Source organism: Eptatretus burgeri, chromosome 2 (genome assembly GCF_056783735.1).
Source record: "Eptatretus burgeri isolate ZD-2024b chromosome 2, Ebu_testis_v1, whole genome shotgun sequence".
Classification (NCBI taxonomy): domain Eukaryota; kingdom Metazoa; phylum Chordata; class Myxini; order Myxiniformes; family Myxinidae; genus Eptatretus; species Eptatretus burgeri.
Window position 1 is genome coordinate 63,704,150 of NC_140962.1, and position 27,048 is coordinate 63,731,197.

General features: G+C 44.1%; 1 long non-coding RNA gene and 1 pseudogene across 1 annotated transcript; both read left to right on the forward strand.

Annotated features, from left to right (window-relative positions):
- On the forward strand, positions 1-27,048 carry LOC147032175 (uncharacterized). Its single transcript, XR_015051978.1, has 4 exons — positions 1-438; positions 22,036-22,114; positions 23,511-23,619; positions 26,455-27,048. It is a non-coding gene; the product is annotated as an uncharacterized LOC147032175 (long non-coding RNA).
- On the forward strand, positions 13,416-19,162 carry LOC147032176 (uncharacterized; annotated as a pseudogene).

Below are 27,048 nucleotides of genomic sequence, written 5' to 3' on the forward strand. Positions count from 1 at the left end.
GTGAGGGGGGTGAGTTGGCACTGAAGTTGGAAAAAAAGAATGGTTGATGGAAAGCGAGCATCCATGGCAAACTGTGGTTTTTAAAAGTTTTAGGTCAGAGATGCGATTTAACACAATTCTTGATGGATGCAATGAAGGCGAATTCAGAGAATGGAGAGAAGAAGCGCTGTAATAGTTGGATTTTTTAGGCAAGGAATGAAGGAGAGGTCGAAATGAGAGCAGTCTGTTAAAATAGCAGAAGAGTCGTGCATTGTGAAACAGTAAAGAGTACCACATGTGTGAGAGAGGAAGATGAAGCATTATAAGATCGTTTTTGTTGTTAATATTAATGTATGAGAGAGTTTTCAACAGATTCGGTCATGGAAGTGTAAAAAAAAAATCGAGGAACAAGACGAGGAGGAAGTTAAGAGGAAGAAGAAGAACCAGAATCGTGAAAAGGTGAGCGTGTTGTTGTTGTTGTTGGGTATATATTTTTTTCTTTTATTTTTTTTTGAGATAAAGAGATTAGTTGGGAGAATGGGGGATGTTTGGAAAGTGGGGAGGATAGAAATTGAAGGTAATGGGGAGAAGAAAAAAAAACAAAAAAAAAAAAAAAAACGATCGAGCACCGAGTGGAACCGGTAGGCCTCAAGCCTAGGCCTCAAACACCAGGTAGGAACGTCGACAAAAATACACACAAAATAGCACGATTTTTGAAACAAAACCGAACTAGGAACATACAGTAACATGTAGGAGAGAAAATTAAACAGTTAAAACGGTTTGTTTGTAGGTGAAATGAAAGCGAGGGAAAAACCTTCAGAGTGTAGGCTTTATTCCACTTGATTGAAGCCGCTTCTACGGGCACATCAGGGGATACAGGTGCAGCAAGGAGTACAAATGCAGCAATGCATACATGTGCAGTAGATTACCGCGAAATAAATCAGCAATTAGCACGGAGTCCGGTATACTCTCAATTCTTACCATTCAACGAGCACCAAGTGGACCGGCGCCGTAAATGACAATGCCCCAGGGACAATCCCCCCGACCGCGCGGAATCTTGGTTTTATCTGTCCCGTGCGTGAGCCGCGCGACATGTGATCACGCGTCACGTCCTTCAATCCATCACATTCTCGCCGTCTTTAAAATGTAACTGGAAGCCCAACTAACCCACCATGATTACTTCAGCACTATAGGAGTATACATTTCAAGCAGCGCGAACTATTTAAACTACAGAAGCATACATTCCAAGCAGTGAGGATTATTTTGAGTTGTAGGAGCATGGTAATGAGCATCGATATATGATATAATGAGCATATAGGAGCATGAGCGTCGAGGATGCCGATAATCACCTTTACAGATCGAGTCGGCGAGGGGGTTTTATCCGTCGACCTCTCCGGGAGTAAATGGCGGTTTCACGTGAGGGAGGCTTCCGATCCTCTTGGGGAGTCTCGACTCGTGCCGGGGATGACTCCTCGATCGCTCTCGGGTGGAACGCGGCAGCTCCGTCGCCACCATTCCCGGGTGGAGTTCCTGGGGGGGAAACACCTGGGGAGGGAATGTCAGAGGGAGGAGTGCCAGATGGTGGTGTACCTGCGGGAGGAGTACCTGAGGGAGCCAAATGGCGAACCGACACAGTGGTCTCCATGCCATCAGGAAGTCTGGCATGAGCATACTCTGGATTAGCATCGATGAGTTCGACCTCCTCCACCATGGGTTCATACTTGCTTTGTCGTACCAGGCGTTTCATGAACACTGTTCCGGGATAGGTTAGCCAGTTGGGCGCCGTTTGGCCGTCAACATAACGTCACTGGTGAGTAAACATTCGTTCGTGAGGAGTAGCATTGGTGGACGTACAGAGCAAAGAGCGGATGGAATTCAGAGCGTCGAGAAGGGTAACCTCCCACCGCTCAGGCCCCAGCCCTCTCGATTTCAGCGCCAGAGTTACGGCTTTCCAAATAACTCCATTATGTCGTTCCACCTGCCCATTACCCTGTGGGTTGTAACCCATCGTTCGACTAGTTGCTATGCCATGCTCAAATAGGAACTGTTTTAGCCCGGCCGACATGAAACACGGCCCTCTGTCTGAATGTATGTACGAAGGTTTCCCAAACATAGCGAAGAGGTCAGACAGACATTTCACGACAGTGCCCGAGGTCATATCCGAGCACGGAAATGCGAAAGGGAACCTTGAGTATTAATCAACTACAGTGAGTATGTATCTGTTGTCTGTCTCGGTCGGCAGTGGCCCTTTGAAGTCGATATTTAGTCTCTCGAAGGGTGAAGTGGCCTTGATCAACCTGCCAGATGCTGCGCCATAGAATCTGGGTTTTAGTTCAGCACAAACAGGGCATGAAGCATTCATTTGTTTAATATCTTCGATAGAATAGGGAAGGTTTTGTCTGCGCACGAAATGTGCCATTCTGGTTACCCCCGGGTGGCACAGAGACACATGGAGGTCTTGCAAAGCCCGACTGATTGTCGCCGAACAGTAGACCCGAGAGAAGGCATCTGCAGCAGGGTTTTCCCTCCCGGGCCAGTAAACAATGTCGTAACTATAGCAAGCTAGGTCTATCCGCCATCTCATAATTTTTTCATTCTTAATTTTCCATTATTTTTCCCATCAAACATGAATGCCACGGATCGCTGGTCCGTGACGATCGTGAAGTGGTTTCCCAGTAAATAGTGTCTCCATTTACGTAGGGCTTCGACAATAGCGTACACTTCCTTCTCTATTGCCGAGTGTCTTTGCTCGCTTCCAGAGAGAGTTCTCGAGAAGAACGCGACGGGTCGTCCGGACTGATTGAGCATCGCAGCTATCGCGTGATTGGAAGCGTCCGTTTCCACCACGAACGGCACCGAGCTATCGATCGATAATACCACGGAATTACTGATATCGTCTTTGATGCTGTGGAAAGCTTTTACAACAGCGGCATCTGGTGGGAAGTTTTTGCAATGCACTGGGGCAGGGGTCGGGAACGTTTTTGACTCAGAGAGCCATTAAAGCAAAATATTTGGAAATCTATTTCAGTGAGAGCCATATAATATATTTTGAGACTGAATTCAACTAAATGTGAGTATAATAAGCCTCTGAATTTATTCTTTTAAATAATGTTGTTATAATACTCACCATTAATGGGACTTCTGGTGCTGCATGGATTTGCTGATGGCTTTGTAGTCTGGTTGGTACTTGGTGAGGTTAAGCTTCATGCAAGCGTTGAGGCTTTCATCCGTTAGATGTGATTGTAGGTTGGACTTGATGTTTTTAAGATGTGAGAATGACTGCTCACATGCATACGTAGATCCATACAAGGTCAATACAGCAATACTCACACGCTGCAGTGTGAGGTATGTGATAGGAAGCGCGTTCCAAGTTTTGATAATCAGCTCGTCTTCGGGTTGAAGTTTTTTCATTTCTGTCCACATGTGCTTGTTCGCCAACTCCGCTTTCTGTCGTGCGATTCTTTCCAAATCTTCATTCAGTGACTTGAACTTATTCACCCACATGTCTGAGGCCTTCAGGTCAGCCACTTCTGCTTCAAAATCTCTGACGGAGATACCAGGAATGTAACTCAGGTCGGCTGTGTTCAGTGAACACTCGTTTGGATGGGTGATGAACTTAAAAAGACGAGTGTGCTCACGAAATTCTCCAAAGCGTGCTTTGAATGACTGTAGGAGACTGGATGTGAAGCCAGCTAACTGGTGGAGATCAAAGTTTTGAGTGGGCTCACTTGCTGTGCATGCATCTTTAAATTGTCTCAGTTTTTCAAAATGTAGTAAACGACCTGTTTCAAGATCCATGATAAAGAGCTCCAGCTTGTTTGCAAAAGCAAACACGGCTTGTTGAAGGGATAACACTGTATTTCCAATGCCTTGCATTTTCACGTTGAGCTCGTTCAGATGTTCAGTCATATCCACGAGATAGTAAAACTTGAGGAGCCACTCAGTTTCGGCTTGCTCAGGATGCTCAATCCCTTTCATTTCAAGGAAAGTCCGGATTTCGTTCAAGCAAGCCACAAAACGGCTAAGCACCTTCCCTCTTGACAACCAACGCACATTGCTGTGCAAAAGCAGACCGTGATAGTTATTTCCAACTTCATCCAGCAGTGTTTTAAACTGGCGAGCATTTAAGGCTCGGGCAACAATAAAGTTGATCACACGAATGACCAGCGACATCACTTCGCCAAGCTGCCCATCACACATCTGAGCACAAAGTGCCTCCTGGTGTAGAATGCAATGGAAACTTAGGATGGGTCTATTTTCATGTTCACGGAGAAGCGCCACAAATCCTTTGTTTTTCCCCACCATACACGGAGCACCATCAGTACACACTGAGATAAGTTTATCCATTCGTAGATTTTTTTCTTGAGCGAACTCCATGAAAGACTTGAATAAATACTCACCTCTTGTGGACCCTTTTATTGGCAGAACAGCAAGACTTTCTTCGCACAGTGTATCACCAGCAGCATATCTTGCAATCACACTGAACTGCGACAAATGGCTTACGTCTGTTGACTCATCCAAAGCCAGGGAAAAGAACGGCGCTGTATTTCTGTCCTTCACTTGCGTTTCCTCCACTTGGTTTGCCATCATGATGGTACGATCATGAACAGTTCTTGCCGACAGAGGCATGTCTTGTATCCGTTTGATTATCTTGTCTTTGTTCGGAAGATCATCAAAAAGTTCATTGGCGACATCCAGCATGAACGTTTTTGCATACTCGCCATCTGTGAATGGTTTTCCGTTCCTCACTATTGCTAAAGATCCAGCAAAGCGAGCGGAATTACAGTCACCTTGCCGGGTCCATACGCGGAGTTGCTGCTGGCTGGCTTGCACCCTGCTCAGTAGCTCTTGACACGCTTTCTTTCTGCTGTCTCCCACAGGGTATTTTGATGCAAAGGTAGCATGGCGCGTGTCGAAGTGCCGCTTTATATTCGACCGTTTCATCGATGCAATTTTGTCATTGCAAATTAGACACACCACAGAACCTGCTCTCTCCACAAAGGCGAATTCTTCGGCCCATTCGTCCTGAAATGTACGATACTCCTCATCTTTTTTTCTTTTCGCCATCTTCTTCGTCGAAGGGTTAGCTTTGAGCAAATGAGAGAGAGGGAGATGTTGACCCAAGTGAGTCTGGCTGGCCTGCACACGGGCTGACATACTCGAGAGGTGCGGTGCGGCCGGCCGACTCTGGGATGCTGTCGCCTCAGCGGTGGCGAGTGATTGGTCGAGATGAATTCCGTGACGCGTCTCGGCGGCGGCACGTCATTGGAGGAACCGAAATCACGAGTCGCCTCAGCGGTGGCGCGTGATTGGTCGAGATGAATTCCGTGACGCGTCTCGGCGGCGGCACGTCATTGGAGGAACCGAAATCACGAGTCGCCTCAGCGGTGGCGCGTGATTGGTCGAGATGAATTCCGTGACGCGTCTCGGCGGCGGCACGTCATTGGAGGAACCGAAATCACTACTCGCGTCGGCCGCATGACTGGACGAAACAAAAACCGCTTCAGACAATTCGGAGGTGTTTTTTCTTCTCTCCTTCTGCCAAGTTCAGCCCTGCACGTGAATGAAGCACGACACCATTCAAACTATAGGTAAAGCTTCTGCGAGAAATATTGGGCTTTCCAAGTTTCAAACTCCAATTTTATCTGCGAGCCAGATGCAATCATCAAAAGAGCCATACCTGGCTCGCAAGCCACACGTTCCCGACCCCTGCACTAGGGGATGTATTTTCTCAGAGTATTGGGGGATCCATCTCGCGTAGTAAGCGAACATTCCGATCACCCGCCGCGTTGTCTGCAGGTCCTGAGGTGGGGGTAGCTCACGAAGTGGGCGCAATCGTTCAGGATCGGGCTTTATCGTGCCGTCGGCTATTGTGTAGCCGAGAAGATTAATTGACCTTTCCGAGAATACGCATTTCTCGTAGTTGAGGGCCAGATTGTATTTTGTAGCAATGCTCAAGAATCTATCCAGATTCATATCATGTTCCCCCCAATCTTTACCACACACCGTGACATTGTCCACGTAAACAAAAGTGTCTTTGAGGTTTTCATCTGAGATGATGTCGTCCATAACTCGTTGGAAGCAAGCTACTCCATTCGTGACACCGAACGGAATCCTCCTGAATTGGTAGAGGCGTCTACCTGCCTGGAACGCGGTGTAAGGTTTGTCTTCCCCTCGGATGGGAATTTGATGATAGGCGCTTCGCAAATCGATGGTGCTGAATATTTTATAATTGGCCACGCGTTCGACCATCTCGTCTATGCGCGGCAAAGGGTAGGCATCAAGTTGGGTGAAGCGATTGACCGTTTGAGAGTAATCGACAACCATTCGTTTCTTATGGTTCTGATTGGCGGTGACCAACACCTGTGCGCGCCATGGCGAATCATTCGGTTCTATAATACCTTCTTCCAGTAATCGCTTGGTCTCAGAAGTGATGAAGTTCATATCGGCAGTGGTATATCGTTGCGATTTGATCGCTATCGGTTTACAGTCCAGCGACAAGTTAGCAAACAGCTGGGGGGACGATACCTCTGCGGTGGTCAGAGCATTTAGAATTAGACGAGGTTTGCTTCCTCCAAAGGGTATTTCGACGCTCGTGTGCTGCTTGAGGACATTATGACCCAGAATTACATCTGCGCATAAATCACGAAGCACCAGTACCCTTACATCCCGATGCGTGTACCCTTTTACGTCCAATTCAACATTGCAGTACCCTCGTACGCGGGACTGTAGTGATGTGGAGGCCATGCATACTGTATTGTCTGTCGGGTGGATCTTCCATTTCCTGCCCTTCACTAGCGAGCTGTTGACGAAACTTTCAGAGCTACCGGTATCAATCAGAGCCTCAGCCATATGCCCGTTAATTCGCACGTTGATGATAACCTTGGATAGATTCCCCGGTGAAGCCGCAGTTAGTTTCTTTGTGAGTAGAGGGCCGCAGAAGTGGGTTTATTTCTCCTAAGAGTAGATTTGCATACCCTGGCATAATGCCCTTTCTTGTCACAGTTCATGCATGTGGCATCCCTGGCGGGGCATTTGTTGCGGGAGTGTCTTTTGTACCCACAAAAGAAGCATTTACCAACCGAAGTAGTGGCTGAGGAGTTTGACGAGGTCTGGGTATCCGATTCCTCGGGTTTTTCTCCATCCTCAGTGTCGGAGGTGCCCTGGGGGGTTCCTTGAGTTTCCGCCGTAGCAGCGTTCATTAGCAGCATCGGTGTCCCATATGACTCAGATTGCTGCTGAGCCGTATCCATTGCTCGAGCCTGGTCAGCTACCTTTTCAAGAGTGGGTTGCGCTTTCTCCAGTAAGCGTTGCCGTATGGGGGCTGACCTGAGCCCTTGGATGAACGCTTCTCTGGTCGCTTCATCTCGGTGTTCCTCGGCGGTTACGGCCCGGAAACTGCAGTCTTTTCCCAACTGCCTCAGAGCTTGCAGGAACTGATCGATTGTCTCCCCGGCTGCTTGCTTGCGTGTGTTGAGAAGATGTCGTATATACACCTCGTTCTTGCGCTTCACGTGGAACGCCTGCAGCATGTCGATCGCTGCATCGTAGGTGTCACACTCCGAGAAGAGCCTGTATACACTGGGCGAGACATGATTCACAAGGGCGGCCAATTTGTCGGCTCCCTCTTCAATGATGGTCAGATAGTGTGAGAAGGAACGGAACCAATGGGACCATTTCATTTCCGAGTCAGTCGCGTTTGGGTCTGCGTCAAACCTCTCCGGTTTGTAGATCTTGTCCATCGTTGGTTGAGAGAGCCGAAGGGATCAAGTGGAATAAAATGAAATGAAAACGAGGGAAAAACCTTCAGAGTGTAGGCTTTATTCCACTTGATTGAAGCCGCTTCTACGGGCACATCAGGGGATACAGGTGCAGCAAGGAGTACAAATGTAGCAATGTTTACATGTGCAGTAGATCACCGCAAAATAAATCAGCAATTAGCACGGATTCCAGTATACTCTCAATTCTTACCATTCAACGAGCACCAAGTGGACCGCCGCCATAAATGTCAATGCCCCAGGGACAATCCCCCAGACCGCGCGGAATCTTGGCTTTATCTATCCCGTGCGTGAGCCGCGCGACATGTGATCACGCGTCATGTCCTTCAATTCATCTCAGTAGGCACGATAACTCGAGAACGGAAGAAGCTACCAATGTCAAATTACACCACGTGATTCAGGAGGGTGATGGCTAACGCTGATTAGATTTTGGTCAAAATCGGTCAAAGGTCAAGGTCACAGCAAGGTCAAATATTCTATTTTTGATGGTTTGGTACAGAATCATCGTAGAAACTTCTGGTTTGCGTCGCTGCCTTCTCTAGAGACAGCTTTTATTACCCAAGGTCAGAGGTCAAGTTGACGATTTCGTAAGTACCAGTCTATGACTGCTTGTTTGTTTGTCTGTTTGTTTGTATATTTGTTTGACTGGTTTTTTGTTTGTTTGTGTGCAAGATATCTCAAAAAGTTCTGGACGGATTCGGATGTAATTTGGTGGGAACGTTGGGTGTGTGACAAGGAGGAACTGATTATATTTTGGTGAGCATCCGGATCTGGATCCGACCACTCAAATTTTTAAAGTGATTCTTCACCATTGAGAGATGGGGCCAAAAATGATATAGAGCACGATATCTCAAAAAGTTGGAGACAGATTCGGACGAAACTTGGTGGACATTTTAGGTGTGTGACAAGGAAGAAGTGGTTCAATTTTGATGAAGACCCGAATCTGGATCTGAAAACGAGAATTATTTAATTATTAACGTGATTCTTCACCATTGAGAGATAGGGCCAAAAATGATATGTAGCATGATATTTCAAAAATGGATTGGGCCCGGTATGTTCTCGTGGATCAGGCATTGCGTGGAGGAAGTATGCGCTCTACCGAATGCCCTTCTAGTTTTATTTGTTCTCTTCGTGTTGATGGAAATAAAAGCTCTTCCCCAATCATAATTCATTTTGATCACTAATACAAAACCTGATTATTCAAGTGGATAAAACCTAGCACATTAATGGCATACTTTAATATTTTAAATATACCCTTTTAATATACTGCTGCGGTTTTCCATTTGACAGGAAATTAGAATCGGGTTAAATTCAGATCTGACATTATAAAACTTAAGATGCTTTCCAAGTACATCTAGACGTTACATCATTGTGCATTCCATGACTGAAATATTCAAATAAGGAAATTTTCCCAGCATATATGTGACTTCTCCAAATATATCAACGATAATCCTTTTAAACTGTCAAAAGACTGTGGAGTAAAGAAAATTAATTTTGATTGAAGATATTTCATCAACCTTATATGCAATGGTCCTTCTTTGCCAACATACATCACTGTCATTTATCGATGAGTCTGCAGCTGGAGATGTATCACTTATTCCAAGAAGAAAAATCAGACTGGTTCTGTTATTTTTTTTCCTTCTGCAAACAAAAACAATTAATGTTATCGTACAGTCAAAAAAATAATTGCTTCCAATGTCAAGTCTTTCCTGTTTTCAAACAACCTGTTATTCCACCATTAGTTTGGATTCTGTCCCAGTCACTCCACTCTGGTCATGTATGCTTCTGCTCCTCTCTCAGCAATGGTTAGAGGTCCTCGATCTCAAACAAGAGGTTAGAACCATCTTCCTGGACCTATATTAGGCATTCAACACAGTCTGGCATCCTGCTTTGCTTGCCAAGCTCTCTCCCTGTGAAAGCCACCTTCATTCCTGGATTTCTGACTGCCTCCACTCACACAGTCAGTGTTGCTCTCGATGGAATCTTCTCCTCCCTTTTTCTAGTGGAGCCTGGACTGTCCGAGGCTGAGTTTGGGGCCCAGTCTTGTTCCTTATTAATTTTTATATAAATGACCTCTCCAATGGTGTGGAAAACCCTCTCTTCCTTTGTGCAGACAACTTCACATGGTGTCATACAGTACCCCCATCCCTCTGCTGTGTCTCCGTCTCCGTATATCTATATCTCTCTCTATATATTTCTTTTTCTTTTTCTCTTTCTCTTTCTCTGATCCAGGAATGATAAGACTGGGTTGATAAATGGAACATGTCCTTCAATCCTGGAAAATACCACAGTCACCCTATCACTTTGGAATAACCATCAAATGAGCCAACCTATTTACTTGGTCATCCACTGGAAGAAGTTCAGTCTCTTGAACTTCTAGTGACCTTTCCTGGGTGGACCACAAAGCAAAGCTGGTCTCCAAAGCCAGCCGCATATTGGGTATCCTCCTGCGATTCAAGTCTTTCCTTAGTAAGTCAGAACTACTCAGAGTTTATGAAGTCTTTATCCGTAGCTCAATGAACTGCTTTATGCTATGGGCTGGTGCTCAAGCATCACATCTCTCTCCTGGATTCTGTGGAATCTAAACCTCTCACAATTATTAGAAGCCACAGCACAAGGTCTGTTGCTCTCACATCGAAAGCAGGTTGGTGGGCTCTTTGTTTTCTTCCGTCTGTTCTCCAATCACTGGTTACAAATTAATTACAAATTCTGCTTCCTGTATTGCCAATAAAAATGTTTACAAATTATGGGGTGTTCCACATCACTGTCGGTGTGTACTGGTATTAAGATGATCCGGTGATGTGGATGTCATTCACTTCACACTGTTGGCAAACTCTAAGATCTCACAAGGAGCAGGAGAGTAGAATTCAGTATGGCTCATATATTGCTCAAAAATGTGGTTAAGCTGCCAAAAGTGTCCATCAAAGCAGTCTCTGATTTACTTGCAGTGAATAAATGGTGGAATTTGTCAGGGGGAGGGGGGTGCAGGGGACGGGGTGGAGGACATTCATTGGAAAAAAAGAATTATGGGCGTAAATCAAGCTTCAGTGAAATAAATCATCCTCATATTGGACGCACAACAGAAGAAGTAGACCTTTAACACTTGCTCAAATTATAGTAATGTTTCACATTGAGCAAGATCAAAGCATATCCACAAGAACAATTGGCTTGACATTGCAAACCAGCAGATTTGGAAGTTATGTTGCCTTTTGCAAAAATAAAAAAATTTTGGAAGAAAAATTAGGCTCCCGACACTGATGTAAAAGAATACTATGTTAATCCCAACACACACTAGCCAACACAATGGAGCAAGTTTTGTCTAGCTTTTGACTCACTGAGTAACCTCATCAATGAACAAGGACATGGATGCAATCTGACATGCAACAGAAAAATGACCAAAGAAACAAGAAATGTAACACATCTACTGTACATGAATGCTCTCAAACTCTTTGCCCAAAATTATAAGAAATTGTCAGATCAAGGAAAACCAATAAAGCAATACTCAGAGGACATCCTAATGAAGTTTGGGCTTGAGAAATGTACCAAATGCATGTTTGTACAAGGAAAAAGAAAAAGAACAGACATCTCAATCGATCAAAGTACAATACAGGAACTTGAAAATGAAGCATCCTAAAAATACCTCGGAATTGAAGAAGGCCCCCAGGTAGAACGCAAGAAATTGTGTAAAATAATCAGCAAAGAGTACCTACACAGAATAACACTAATTACGAAGCCATCGCTCTCTTCAAGAAATAAAACCAAAGCTATAAACCAACTTGCAGTGCCAGTATTCCAATATAGCTGTGTAATAATAACCTGGCCACAATTGGCGATCAACAATCTAGACACCAAAACAAGGAAACGTCTAACTGTTCACAAGATATTCTACAAAAACCAATGTATACCGAGGTTAACTAACCGTGATGAGAAGGAGGAGCCGGTTTGATGGAGCTTAACCAAGTGCACAGAACATGGTGTGTCGGACTAGTGGAGTCGTGAAAAGCTCAACAGACTATCGAATGAGATTTGCATATGAGCAAGAAAACGACAAACCAGAAAAGGGATCCTTAATCCATTTAGCAACAAACTTCGAAAAACCGGTGCAAATGATGGATATGACACAGGAAAACAAAACTGAAACACACATTCCCAATGATTGCAAAGAAAAAAAAATGAAAATTTCAAAAACTAAATATCAGCAGATATACTCTGACAAATGGGAGAATGATGAAAGAGCAGGAAGATTTTTTTAAAAAATAGCTTGATAGGACAAGGATGGACAAGGAAGACTCATTGGAATGGATAAGAAGAGGTCAAATTAGTTGGGATGGAGAACGAGTCATCATCAATGCCCAAGACCAAAGACACTACACTAATGCCTTTAAGAAAATGGCAGGATTGAGCGAATCGGACAAATGCAGGTTTTGAGGGGAGGAAACAGAAAACGTACCAATCACCTTCTTTCGGGATGTAAAAACACTCATGTCAGAACAGCTGTACACAGAAAGATATGACAGAGACTATAGAGTAATCCACTGGCACATCTGTGAACATTTCAACATCCCGGTGAGCATAAGAGCACTCACCTTCTGCAGAAAGTTCTTAAAAGTTGTTGAACACTCCCCGAGCCGGCCGTCTCTCCACGCAAGGCTTTACCCGCAGATGCTTTTTTTGTCATGGCATAACGTGGGAGACGGACACCAGCATGAGTGCCAAAGCAGCAGCGCTAAGACCTTTTACACTTCACATCCGATCCCTGCATTTCTTCATCGCCATTTTGTTTTCTGACAATAATGTCATGGACAGTTGCATAGTGTGCAGTCATGTACGACAAAATGAGATTGTAGAAGATTCTTCGCTAACAGTTTTGTTGCCTCGAATCGGTGAACGTTGGTGAGTGTGCCGCGGGCTTTAGCTGAAAAATCCCATTTCCAAATTTTCGAGCAGATGGAAAAATTCTGGGAGAAGCAGAACTTCATGAATTATTGAAAACCAGTTGCATCATGCCAATTATTCTAGATGCAGTGTTCAGTTGACATTGTTTTGGGTCATTTATCCTATCACAAGGTCAGATGTGAACAGCACTTAGTGGAGCACATATCTCTGCCAGGCTGAACAGTTTACGTTTTGTATCCCACTGATGGGGTGAATCTGGATCCGAAAAATGAACCACATGTCCATGCAGCCAAAGCTGATGCTCATGGACTATGCAGGTAACAAATCTAATTTGAGTTTCTCTCAGCAACCGCTCATTGGACACAAAGTCTGACGAGCGATAGTCATGGATTGTCCGAAGAGACCTGGTATCAAAGCAATTAATTAATCGTTGCTTACAAGAGGCGCGAGAGGGAAAAAAAACGGTCCAAATTTGCTTTGATTTTATTTTGACCGGATCGGGTGTAAAGCTTCAAAATTATAAAGAAAAATGGAGTCGCAAAATGGCGACGCGGCACGAAGCGGGAGTGGGCTAATGATAGCACAAGGAGCCGCACGGCACGAAGGAAACGCTCCCGCCCACCGGGTCAGGCCAGGTGGACACGGTATACGCCATGGCAGACAAATCAGGCCGCCAACGCATACATTGGCGAGATTCATACACGATTGTCGGATGCCTTGGAGCAGTGGAGGTGTGGTGATAATTATATAGAGGAGTTGCAAATGGAATTGGACGAGGCACAACGGCACGCAGACGAGGTTCAGGAGTATTGTGTGCACAGGGAATCACAACGGTTGGCCGAAGCACAGGAACGAATTTGGGGGCTGGAAGAGGACTTAACCAACACAGGCGTGGAACTACGTGGAGAAATGATTAAAGTAGAGTGTTTTACCCATCAATTGTTGGGAAAGTCAAGACAGTTCGAAGAACTACAGGTAGAAATGAGGAAAGTAGAGTGGTTTACCCGTAGGTTTGAACATGAGAAGAGCGAACTGAACAAAGGAATAGAGGAGGAGCAAATTAGTAACTCCCAGGATAGGGAGAACTTGGAAAAAGAATGGAAAAAAAGCTCGAAAAAGAAAAATGTGAACATGATTTGGAACTGAAACAACTGAAGGAAGGGTTTACCCAAAGGTTGGAACTAGAGAAGAGCAAACTGAACAAAAGAATAGAGGAGGAGCAAATTAACAACTCCCAGGATAGGAAGAGCTTGGAAGAAGAATGGAAAACAAAACTGGAAAAGGAAAAACGGGAGTTGGAACTACTGAAGGAAGAGGTAAGATCAGGCAATCAGATAAGGGAGAGCCTGAAACAGGAGATAAAAAGAGGAGAGAAATATCTGGAGCAAGAGAGGGAAGAATTGTTGGAAAAGTGAGGACAGTTGAGGAAATCGGAGTGCAGGGGAAATTAACTAGCACGTCAACTAGAACACAGCGAAGGATACGGGAAGAGAATGGATGAAAGTAGGGAGGAAGTATGAGAAAGAGGTGCGGAGATGAGAGAGGAATTACGGGGAAAAGCTTCTGAGTTACAGAAACACCAAAGCAAAGAGAGGGAATTACAAAACGAGCTGAGGATGTCAAGAGAGGAAAGAAAGAGAACGGAGAATGAAACGTTAAGGAACCACACTGTGCAGATCGAACAGTTGGAAGCCAAGGCAAGATTAAAGAATGAAATGGAATAAAGTGTAGGGAAAGAAGAACGAATGAAACAGGAAAGGGAAATCCACCAATTGAAAAACAATGAGATTGGAGAAGAAAGAGCATGAGAGACAGAGGGAGAGGAAACAAAAAGAAGGACAACAACAACTAAAGGAGAAAGCAAGGTTGAAGTACGCGGAGATAGTGAAAGAACGATGAATGAAACAGGAAAAGGAAGTCAAATAATTGAAAGAAACGATGAGATTGGAGAATGAAGAACATGAGAGATGGTGGGACAGAAAACAAAAAGAAAACGAATTTGAATTTGACCAACTAAGGAGAGAGCAAAGTTGGAGTCCACGGAGATGGAAAAACTCCGGAAAGATAACGAACAACTAAAAAGGTTCAGAGAGGAAGAACGACTTGAATGGAAAAGAAAATGGAGCCAGGAAGTAGGACAGCACAATAATATGGGATGTGTGATATCACCACAGGGAATAATGTTAGTGGTGCGGGACGTGATTGACATCACCAATCGGATAACACCACAATTAGAGCAAACCCTGGTGAAGGAGACATTGAGGGAGCATACGAGGTTGTTGACGAATGAAACACATTTTGAGCAGGTCCAGCATGTGGAGCTGACAGCCCCAGAGGAGTATGGCGAACCGATGATGAGCAACCTGCTGGAGAGAAGCGACCGGACCGAGGTGATTCTGGAATGAAGCAGGTACGTGGGCACATGCATACATGGTGCGGACGATGAGCTTAAGGTGGAAATTGAATTTTATGATAATGAAGAGACTCTGTCCGATGGGGTGCACGTATGCGTGACCCCTGAATGTGTGTGTGGAATGCCTGTGAATGAATGCTGTGAGCACACACTCCAGACTAGCGCACCAGTGTGTGCTGCCGAGGCCGAAACGTGTGTGGGTACTCACGTGGCATTCGGGAATGTAGCTCTGGAGTGCGAGGCGGTTGGTCAGTGCGCTGGCAAGGTTGAAGGTGTGGAATGTGAACATCTAACCTTGGAATGTGTGCAGCCTGCTATGTGTTGGAGTCCTGAGCGTGGAATGAGTGGTGACGTAGGAAATAGGTTAGAGGTGCAAGGGGAAATAGAAATGCCACCAGGACAGAACTTGAGCCAGGGGACGGAAACCATAATGGACAGCTCCGCATGGGTTCTTACAGAGTTAGAGGTGCTGCATCCAGCAGCAGGCGTTAGAAATTGGATTTTAATTTCTCTATCAGCCTCACAGGAACTTGGGGTACAGCGCAGATGAGCAGCAAGTGGCACTGGTGTGTGTCACTTGGTCTTCAAACCTTTCTGAGCACACGAGGGGTTTGACTAGCTGAGTGGGGTTTATCTGTCTTGAGGGAGTTATGGAGAAGAGGGGGAGGCCGCTTCTCCGATTGGGGTTTACCTGCTTTCCGTGAACCCTGGAGAAGAGGGGGGGCGCTCCCCAGATTGGGGTTTACCTGACTTCCATGAACCCTGGAGAAAAGGAGGGGGTGGACCACAACTCCAATTGAGATGTGACCCCTTTGAGCCGTGGCGGAAAGGCGGCGGGGTCATGTAATGGGAAATGAGGGATTCCTTCCATCACTCCCCTTCCAATGAGCCAAAGAAGCAGGCCATATGGGATGTCAGAAATTTTGATTGAAAATTATATCGAGAGTGATTGCAAATTGAGACTGACAGAAGGGACAAGAGTGGCACGAGTGGATTTGGGTTATTATTAAAAAAAGTGGTGGAGACATTACAGGCAGAGCGTTTAATGCCTGAAACAAGTGGATGACAAAGAGTTGGTTGTTTGAGGAAGGACTGAAATGCCTGGTTGGAACCATGCAGAGGTTCCATGGGGCTGGTGAAGAGATTTTGATGTTTCGTTTAAATTGTTGGAAATAAACGATTAGGGCAGTATGGAGGAGGCCAGCGGACGACAGACATAGTGACAAATTGATTGGGGTTTGATGAAAAAGTGTACTGGTTAAATTTGATGACCAAGTGGGATCCGAGGGACTGGTGTGTTTTTGTTTTCACATAAAAGTGAAAGGTTTTGGATGGTGTTATGGACTGGGTGTGTGGCACTGTGGAATGAATGACTGAAGTGTTTGGGTGTATGGCGTGATTGTGCGAATGAGGAGAGTGAGTGTGAACAATGTACCCTGTTGGTAGGAGTCTCCTAACCAAGTTGGTGTAGGTTTGGGGGAATTAGAGGATTTGACATGGATTCTGGCTGCTGTTCCATTGTGCAGGTGGACTGCGAGGGGTAGGTGCATGCCAAGGTATGGGGGTACTGGCTGGGAGTGTGACATGGTATTGGAAGTTGGAGAGTTGGGAAATAGGGCACCAGGGCTTTGGGGGTTCCTGGCAGGTGAAGGCTGTCAGAAGTGCCAGGAGAGCACAGTAGGGTTTAGTGCCAAGAGAGCATGGTAGGTTCTAGTACCAGGAGAGAACATTCTAGGTGCTTTGACAGCACAGTACGAGTGCTTGGAGAGCACAGTACGAGTGCTTGGAGAGCACAGTACGGGTGCTTGGGGAGCACGGTATGGGTGCTAGGAGGGCACAGTATGGGTGCTTGGAGAGCACAGTATGGGTGCTGGGAGAGTACAGAATGGGGGCTAGAGAGCCACCCCTTAGTTACAAGCACCAGAAGCACGCTCAGGTGAACCCCGAGGTTGCTGGGTGTCCTCCATCCCCGATTGGAAGCAGGCAAAGAGGCCGAGTTATAGTCATACTCCCCAGCCAGCGAGTTATGCCGAGCACCACCAAATGAAAAAAGACAAATAAGGCCCTTGCCCAGGTTTTAAAGAATGGAACAGTGTGCCAGCTCGGGAAAAATCGGTCATTAGGATCATTCTAACCATCGCGTTTGTTGCATTGTTTAGAGCTAAAAGTAAAACGTTAGGTGCAATGAACTCTCCTCCGCACCATTCATGTGTGACACCCAGTACGAGTAGTGTTGATGGGAAAATTTGTTCGTAAGGGCCAGGCTTGGTCACCCTCTCCAATTGCCAGAGAGGCCACCAGTATGTCATAAGCACACATCCACGAAGATAACAGTTGAGTAAGAAACACACCATCCTGTCTGCTAATAATCGAAAAAAAAAAGAGAAAGGAAGGAAAAAAAAAGAAGAAGAGAGAACTAAACCAAAACAAGTCAGGCAAGGAAGGTTAAGGGTACACTCCATCTCACCTGGTCTGGGGTCATTAGACCCACCTACGTCTTCAAGAACACCTCCAAACTGCATTTGTTTTCCATCGATATCACCGTGCCACCATTGCTGTGTCACCTGCTGTCCAATGCAGGTCTTGTTGCCTGCTGCTGCTTGTGAGTGGGCCATATGGGCAGAAGCATTTTGTGGGCCATTGAGGCCAAAGTGCTTTTGTGGGCCGTTGCGGCCAAAGATTCATGCCATTTTGTGGGCTCAGTGGGCTGAAGAACTCTTTGTGAGATTAGGCCACTGGGCCCACTGAACTCACCTCGTGAGAGGCCAATAAGGCCACAAAGTGAGGAAACCCTCAGGGGTGAATGGACAACTCTGCCGGGAGGGGGCATGAAGGCGTGAACACCTTAAAAAACTTTGAACCTTTGAATGTCACGCTTCTTTGCAAATATTGGTGTTTAAAGTAAAATTGAATGCCCTCCCGTTCAAATCCATAATTAGAATGTTAAGTAGTGTGCATCGAGTGTGAGTTTGTTTGTTAGATTGGTGACCTGACACACTAGGATAGGGACATGCCAATCTTACTGTGACACTTTGGTTTTTGGAGTTATGTGCTTCCCACGTTGTGGGTTAGAGTGAATGGGAGATCTGTGCTGTACGTTAGACAGGGCCATTGCCGTGGGCTGCCCCAGATGGAGGCTCGGGAGAGCCTCGGGAGAAAGGTAGGGGTAGTGTTGCGGAAATGGCCCTTAGTGTGTTATTAAATATAGGATTAGCCCAGATCCCCCAGTAAATGCATGTTTAGCTAGGTTGTTCGGTAAATGGATGCTGCATGTGTGTCCGGAGGTGTAAGAGGCTGTTCATCATTGGTACATTGGTGGTGGACCGAGAGGTTCTTCTTCTTCCTTCCACTCTCCAGACAATAGACACCGCCCAGTGAGCTGAGAGGGGGAGTGGCCGAGAGAAGGAAGTGAAACTGAAGAGATGAGTTGGTCACCTTCGTAAAGGGGTGCGCCCCAAAAAGAAAAGGTGGTAAAAACTGAGAGCACGGAGTTGGCCAGTCGGTTTTGAGGCAAGTGAGTGAAGGAAAAGACTGCAGGAGCGCGCCAAATCTACGATCGGCAGTGGTAAAACTGAGTGCACCAAGCTGGTGCAGTCGATTTTGAGGCGAGCGAGTGAAGGAAAAGACTGCAGGAGTACGGGGAAGACGGTGGTGAAACTGAGCGCTGGTGTGGCGTGATTGGCTGAATAGGGCAGGCTGTGTGTGAGTCGGCAGTTGGCTTTGAGGCGAGCGAGGGCCGAAAAGGAGAAATGAAACTTAAGAAGTAAAACTGCAGTGGGCTTCCAGGCGAGCGAGCAAAGAAAAGGCAGGGGTGAACCTGCCGGGAGAGAAGCTGAACCTGAGTGCGCCGAGTCTGGAATCGGCAGTGGTGAAACTGAGCGCTAAGGTGGGGCGCGATCGGCTTTCATGAGGAGACCGACAGGTTCATCCAGAGTCCATTGATGGAGCCTCTGACTGTCCCTACTAACCTCGCAGCTCGGCGAAGTCTTGGGGTCCCATGGACCCAGCCTGCGGAGCCCAACACCTCGATTTGGCATTGTCTTGTGGGCAGGCTAGGCCTGGACTTGTGTACTGGACCTTGTGCGAAACCAGCTGAAACCCACCATCGATCTGACAGTCTTATGCCATCGACCTTACGTGGGGTCAGAACGCGCGGAGGCCGCGTGAGTGGGCAGTGCGACAAAAGGAGGACGAGCGCCATCTTGCCACGCGGCGTGTTCGAGCTTGGGCACTCGAATCCGTGGACTTCAGCTTGTCTGAGCCACATTCGTGCTTTTGACACTTTCCGCATGTCCATGAAACATCACCAAGTACTCTGTGTCTTGTCTGCATGCTGTCCATGTCTTGTTTGCATGTCGTTTCAGGTTTATCTCGTTTGAGTTCCCTTCAAAACCCGTAGCTCCCAAGTTAAGAAAGGGTTCTAGATTAATTATAATATTGTTGTGAATGCTTTGCTTGTGTTGTGTTCCTCCGTGTCCCCAATGAATCTGGGTGATTCGTATGAAGTTGCCACTTTGAATTAATTCGTGCCCCGCTGAGGAACGATCGGCTCGATTTGGATATAAAAACCAAAATGGTTACAGACTGGTAGACTCCGCTCGGTCTCTGACAAAACCAGTCTGTAACCGGGGTCTATTCCCCCAGCTGGCAAGGTGCAGGTGTATTTTGGTATCGTGATTCGAGACGCATAACCCGGGAATTTTTTGTGCCGAACCAGCCGGCGTTATAACCCCGGAGATGGCAGTGGTTAGGGTGGCGCCGAAGCTGTGACATTTGGCTGTCGAGCGTAGGGTGCGAAAACCCAAACTGATTAAGGACAGTGATTGATGCACTCGTCCAAATTCCCCCCCCCCACCCCCGTATCTGTAGCAATATATATATATATATATATATATATATATATATATATATATATATATATATATATATATATATATATATATATATATATATATAAAATATATATATACATATATATACACATACATATATATATATATATATATATATATATATATATATATATATATATATATATATATATATATATATATATATACACAATTATATATACATAAATATGCATACATATATACATACACATACATATATGTGTGTATATATATATATATATAACTATATATATATATATATATATATATATATATATATATATTTATATATACAAAAATATATACATATATATATATATATATATATATATATATATATATATATATAAATATATATATATATATATATATATATATATATATATATATATATATATATATATACACATACATACATACATATATACATATATATGTATGCAATTCTGAAATTCTCCTTACTTGGACCAACGTCCTGATGATGACCTCATCACGACGGCGTTATGCCTGCCAACCCCAAATGGAATCCAGCAGTTCATGTGAGGCAAAGTCAAAAGCAGTCACCAAGCAGATGAAAGGCGAAGTTACCGACCTGGTTTCACCCTTCTTAGGGCTCATCAGGGCAACATATCGTTGTTCCATCCAGCTGGTGACTTTTGAAGCCATTTGGCTTCTATGCTGGCACTTGATGCCCCACTGATATTCAACCAAATATGTATATATATATATATATATATATATATATATATATATATATATATATATATATATATATATATATATATATATATATATATATATTCAACCAAAGAAGCACACTGACCCTATGACACGTCACTGACGTCATGTGTCATGTCCGTAAATTATACTAACACATCACCTCCAAACTTGGTGGCATCCATATTGTACCCAAGCCTTTGTATACTGAGATTAAAGCCTCTGGTCATGAGTAGACAAAAGCAGAGAGGTCGATATAGATATTGCCCTTGTTGTGGGTTCATCAGGAAAACATACTGCTGATCATTTATTCATGTCCATATTAGGCTCACAAATATAAATGAATCGAACCCGCTAACTTGACGAGGCAGCAGGGCAGCAGGAAATCGAGTCCCATCATTGCACTTGCTGCATGACCTACCAACAAAAAGTGTCACTTGTCGTGTGAGCACATTGTCTCTGTCCCGCTGATCACCAGTCGGAAGGTTTGCACCCAGGAATATCAAATTCAACCAAAGAAGCACTCTGACATCATGACAAAACGCTGATGTCGTGCACATCAATTCGATTTAGTTAGATGAATGTACATAAACTCTCCCTCTCTCCCTTTCTCTCTCCTTTATCCTTTATTCCAATTCGTTAACTACCTTGCTTGTTGTGTCCACCTGTAGCTTCACTGCCTGACTCTAAATTGCTTTCTTGCCCTCTGTCACCTCACACTTCCATGAACCGAGACTTGGAATTAAAATAATATTCAAAAGTTCTCCCATCAATTTGGATCTTTTAACACATTGCTGTTGTTGAAGCTGCCATTAACTATAAATACAAATCTCTTAACTTGCCATTGTCTTTCTGAATTGCCTAACTAACTAAATCCACATATCACATTACATGATTTGTCAATATGCCACCGTTTCAGCATAATTAACCGACTCAAATGCCATTACTTTTAAGAAGTTGTGCTCATTTTAAATACCAATGATACATAAACTACGCTTATTAAATGTTTCCTGCCATTAGTCGATTGTTTACAGCATTGAGACACCACCATGTAGTGACACGTCAAAGACAAAGGTTTTGTTCGTTAAAATATAAGACACGTATTGCATCACAAAAGAATCCTGGAAGAAAGAAAATGTGATTCTACTTTGTTTATGAGCTTGAAAAAGCATAAGAAGGCAAACATTAAAATTCAACAGAAAAACGAAGATGTTTTCGTTGCGACATCGTGCCATACCTTTTCATTTACAGATTGTTTTGAAGTGGGCAAAGTTGATGGAAATGGTCTTTTTATTATTTTCATTGCCAACAATTTCAACTTTCCCATCATTTTATTTTTCCTTCTCTATTTGTTCTACAGGTGCAACTACTTCTGCATTTGCAAGCATTACCGGCCCTTGGGGAATGGATTCTTCTTCGCTGCATCTTCTCATGTGGTGGTGGGTGCAAACTTTGAAGATTGCATGGGCTTGAAGGGGAATCTTAATGGTTAGGTTGGTGGGCTTGGGATCCTGGGAACCTGAGTTCAAATCCCCCTCAGCTGTTGAATTAATACCAGGTGGGGTTGAATCTGCCTGTCATCTTTCCGAGGTCGGCAAAATGAGTGCCAGCTTGCTGGTATCCTGTGTTGAAGTGGCGACCCGTCCAGGATTGTGCCCAATAACCAAGGAGACTGCTTCGGCAGCACCAATGCTCTCCATACAGTGTGGTCCCAATGGATGGATGGAAGGGGAGTGCTTTGTGGCTGCATCTTCTCCAAGTAATTCAGCTTGTTATTTTTCATTACCTGCATCTTTCAGCCATTTTTTTTGCTCTCATCACTTTTATGTTCAGGATAATCACATCTGGGGCTGTGAACATTTCCTTCAGAAGCTGTTGAAAAGTGCTTTTCCTTTAAACTTTCCCGATGAGTTTTTAACATGTCCTTTTCAGAATTTTCTTCTTCCGAAAATGATAGTGATGACAACTCCAAGAAGGTGTTTTAAATGAACTGTTCATGATCAATCACATCAGATGTCGATGGTAAGAGGTTGATTATCAGCATGGACAGCAATGTTTCTATCATATCAGGCTGATTCTTCTCCCAAATCCCAGCCTCTTCCTCAGTACTGATACTGCTTAGCCAAGACACTTTCCAATTTTTCCTCTGCAGCGGCAAAGAAGCAAACTTTGACAGCTGCCAGCTTCTTTAGTCAATTTGAGTTGGCGGTGAGAGGTTTAAGCCAGCCTCTCTTGGCCTAAGTTGTTGCAAAGCCAGTGATTGTGTGAACACAATCCTCTAAAGGACCACCAGTAAATGCAAACCCTGTACTGTGACCGATTCAAGAATTCTTAACACTGTTCTCAAGACTATCCAAATAAACTCTACGGACGGTACTTGGACTGACAGGATGGCCTAGAGGTACGCACACTCTCCTCTAAGCTGTCGAGCCTGGGTTTGAATTCCGACGCAGCTACAAACTGTCATACCAGTGTTTCATTCACAGGCAGGGCGATTCATCAATGTGTGTGTCGCTCCTCGGATGGACGATAAACAGGCATCAAGTGTGCCAGCATTTGTTGGTGGACAATAAAGATCCCACGGTTTACTTCATGAAGAGTCAGCAAGCTATCGGCCACACCATGGCCAAATTCCAAATTCCTGTCCTAACCTACAGAGGGCATTGCATCAGCGGTACAGCCGCACCCTCAGCCAGTGGTGCTTCCCTGCAGCCTTTTGCTGCATATGGACAAATGAGGAGGGACAGTACTTGTCACATATTGAATTTCATGATTGCTTAAACTGTTTCTTTATTGTTGCTGAACGTCTCAATATTTGTGAATCCATTCCAGCAGAAAGCTACATCAGAAAGACCACAAGAACTTCAGTGATTGCTTCTTGTGTTTTGATTCCCGTTCCGCAGTTGACTTGCTTTCTTCTGCTTCAGTTCCAAATTCTCAAAAGGTAAAAATTATATCCTCACACTTTTATGGAGCCAAAAGCACAACTTGGCTTCCACTGTTGATCATTGTGCCATTGAGAACATTTTTTGTGATCCAAGACCACTCTCACTCTAGGGGGGAATCTCAACTCGTTGGTGGTGGTTGTTTAAGATCATGGCAGTTCTGCTTGGGTTTTTCTTTCCATCAATTTTTCCACTTGAGCTCTGGCTCCAAGAAACATTATACACCGAACGATAATTACAAATAAAATGCCTAATATTGTAGGAAATGTCTATTTGGTTACATTACACAGTTCAAAATCTCAATGGTCCAGTTCTTGTTGTTCTTTATTCCATGTGCATTGTTCGCCCTCTACTGGAAGGAAATGCTCTCACATTGGGTTTTTATTTGTTTTTCAATCGCTTTTCATTTTTCACCTCGCAATAACTTCATTTTTATCTCATATTTTTAGCATTGCTATATGATGAATCGGATTGTAGGGACTAATATTTCGATATTATATTCCGCAGTTCCATTTTATAAGATCACCTTGATTATTAAAACAAACTGCCAATCATGTTTCTCACCCATGATGGCACTGTGAACAATAACTCTTAACTTATTGACCACCGCTGGTTGTAGCTCGGGATATAAAAAGACAATTTACTTATTAGTTTGAAGAAAGGCAAAATAGATTTACAATTGCAGTTGCAAGGGAACCCAAAATCTGAAGCACCGCATGCAGTTTCAATATGTATCCGACTCTACACTCGTCCTTGGAATAACAAAACACCTCTCACCCAGATGAGTCTGTTTGCTTGGAGAGTCACTGTGGATGTCTGTGTGCTGGTCTCTTAGCAACTGTAGTTTAAAGTTATTAGATGTAATCCTGCGAACATTCATGCTGAGAAATAGATAATGTCAAAAGTACAAGCAGGCACAGTAAGAGGTCATTTGGTCCACTGTGCCTGTGCTTTGTCACACCTGACAACTACCCCAGGTCACAAAAGCAGTCATTGTGCCAATTTTTATTTTTGAAAAAAAAAATAGTGAATAAAGAGCTTTAATGGCAACAACCTAAATCCAGTTGGAACACCTGGTTTTGTCTCCTTTTGAATGACACCATGCTCTAAGATTGGCGTTGTCCTCCTGCTGCACTTAGCAATTGAATTATGTCCGGTACAGTTGGGGTTTGAACCCAGATGAGACGCACGTGCTATCAACAGCATCATGATAAAAAGCACCTCCCAATTATAATTATAAAAAAGGAAATTTGTATGAGGGTTGATCAGTAAATCTGTAGCCAAACATAAAAGTATTAAAAAAAAACAAAAACAAGGATAATTGTTCAGTTAAAATCATTGGAAATTTTGAAAGTGATTTTATGAGGCCACAGAAATGCCGATTGCTCTTCACAACCACAAGCGTAGAATTATATAAAACTGATACTTTCCATCATTTATTGACTTTTTTGGTCGATTGATGTTTCTTCAAAGAAGTTGAGATAAATTTTAATTTGTCTACTGTGTATAACATGATGGCACAAATACCCATGGAGGTATGACAACTATCAAGTTAAATCCAAGTGTTGGGTAATACTATTGCTTATTGTCACGTGGATGGCAACCTCCCAACAGGAGATAACCACAACTGAGGGGGTTACCATCGCACATTGAAGTTAAGATTTGACAAATGGCCAAACTATCACTGTTTTTTCACAAACGAGCACCAAGCAATTGTTGCCAGCCTGTAATCCAGAGAGGTCTATTACCGCACCGGTAATAAAACAAGATGAGTCTAAATTGAGCCTTCTGGAGATCAAAAATGAACCTGATCAGTTGGTGCAACAAAATATCTTGGGTCTCACTATCAGCCATGATCTTTCTTGGACAAGCCACATTTCTCCATTGGCTCCAAAGCCAGCCACCGACTAAACATCCTCCCTCGTACAAAGTCCTTCCTTGGCACACCTGAACTCTTATACACCGACAAGGCCTTCATCCGGAACTTGATGGAGTATTTCTCCCCCCCCAGGGCCGGCCTTCGATCAAATGATGCCCCAGGTAAGGGGTGTCTTCGGTGCCCCTTCTCCGTTTGTTCAACTATTGAACATCTTATGATGGGGGTAGCGAGGGGAGGCAGCGGTGAGGCAGTAGCGAGTGCAGGCAGTGACGAGGGTGCAGCAACAGACAAGTAGCAATGAGGTCTGGGAGAAGGTTTTTGTTGGCAATTAAATTATTAAATACATAGATTATAATCTATAGGATTATAATTCTGTAGGAAGGATCATAGACAATGAGTTCTCTGCAGTTTCAAAAGAGCAACATTTAGAGGCATTGAAATAAGGTTAAATGACATTGTATCGAGTCAGGGCAAGAAGACATTGGTTGGGGTACACCTTGGAGCTAATGATGTTGGGAAAGTTTACTCAGAGCTTTTGAAAAATGTGTAGAATTTTGGGTAAGCGGCTGAAAGCAAACGGTTGTGAGGTAATGGTTTCTGGTGTTCTCCCAAGGTTAGGAAATGGAATAGAATTTATGAGCAGAGCAATATATGTCAACCAATGGCTTGAAGAATGGTGGAGAGAGGAAGGTTTTGCATTTAGGAAGCAGTGGGAACGAAAAAAAACAAAAAATGGGGAGGGAGATAAGGATGCAACCTCCTCCGTCCACCACAAAAAAGTTCAAGTATATGACCTCCACAACCGAAAGTGGACAGACGTTATGTTTTCAACTCTGTTTGTGTGTTTGTCTGTCTGTGAACAGAATATTTCAAAAAGTTGGACGGATTCACACGAGACTTGGTGGGCAGGTTGGGTGATGTGTGACAAAGACGAATTGATGAGATTTTCGTTCAGGTCCGGATCCAGATCCACCGGGATGCAAGATGGAAGCTGTTCAGCCTGGAGGAGGTCTGCGCTTTACCGAGTACCGAGTGCCATCCGAGCGCCCTCGCCAGAGGAGAGGGTATGCATTTGGATCCGTTTGATTGGTACTTGCAAAATCGAAGATTTTTCACGTATATTGGTTGGTTGATTTTGTCTGTCTGTTTGACTGTCAATCGCCTACAGGTCACAATTCTAAACCGATCATCATGAAACTTTACCAAGTTGTTGTGGTAGTCTCAACTGAGAAGCCCATTGATTTTGAGGTCAAAGGTGATCTTGAAGTGAAATTTATAAAATCGGCATTTTTCATCCAATTGACTTAAAATTTGAACAAAATTATTTGGAAACCAACCATTTTTGACATCAAAAGGTCAAAGATCAACTCAAGGCCAAACTTCTAAAATCATCAATTTTAATCTGATTAACCTGAAAATTAAACAGCAATTGCACAGTGAATCAATGAATTTGGAAACCAACTATTTTTGAGGTCAAAAGGTCAAAAGTCAACCTTCTAAAACCATCAATTTTCAACTGAAAAAATCGTCAATTTAGATCCTATTAAAT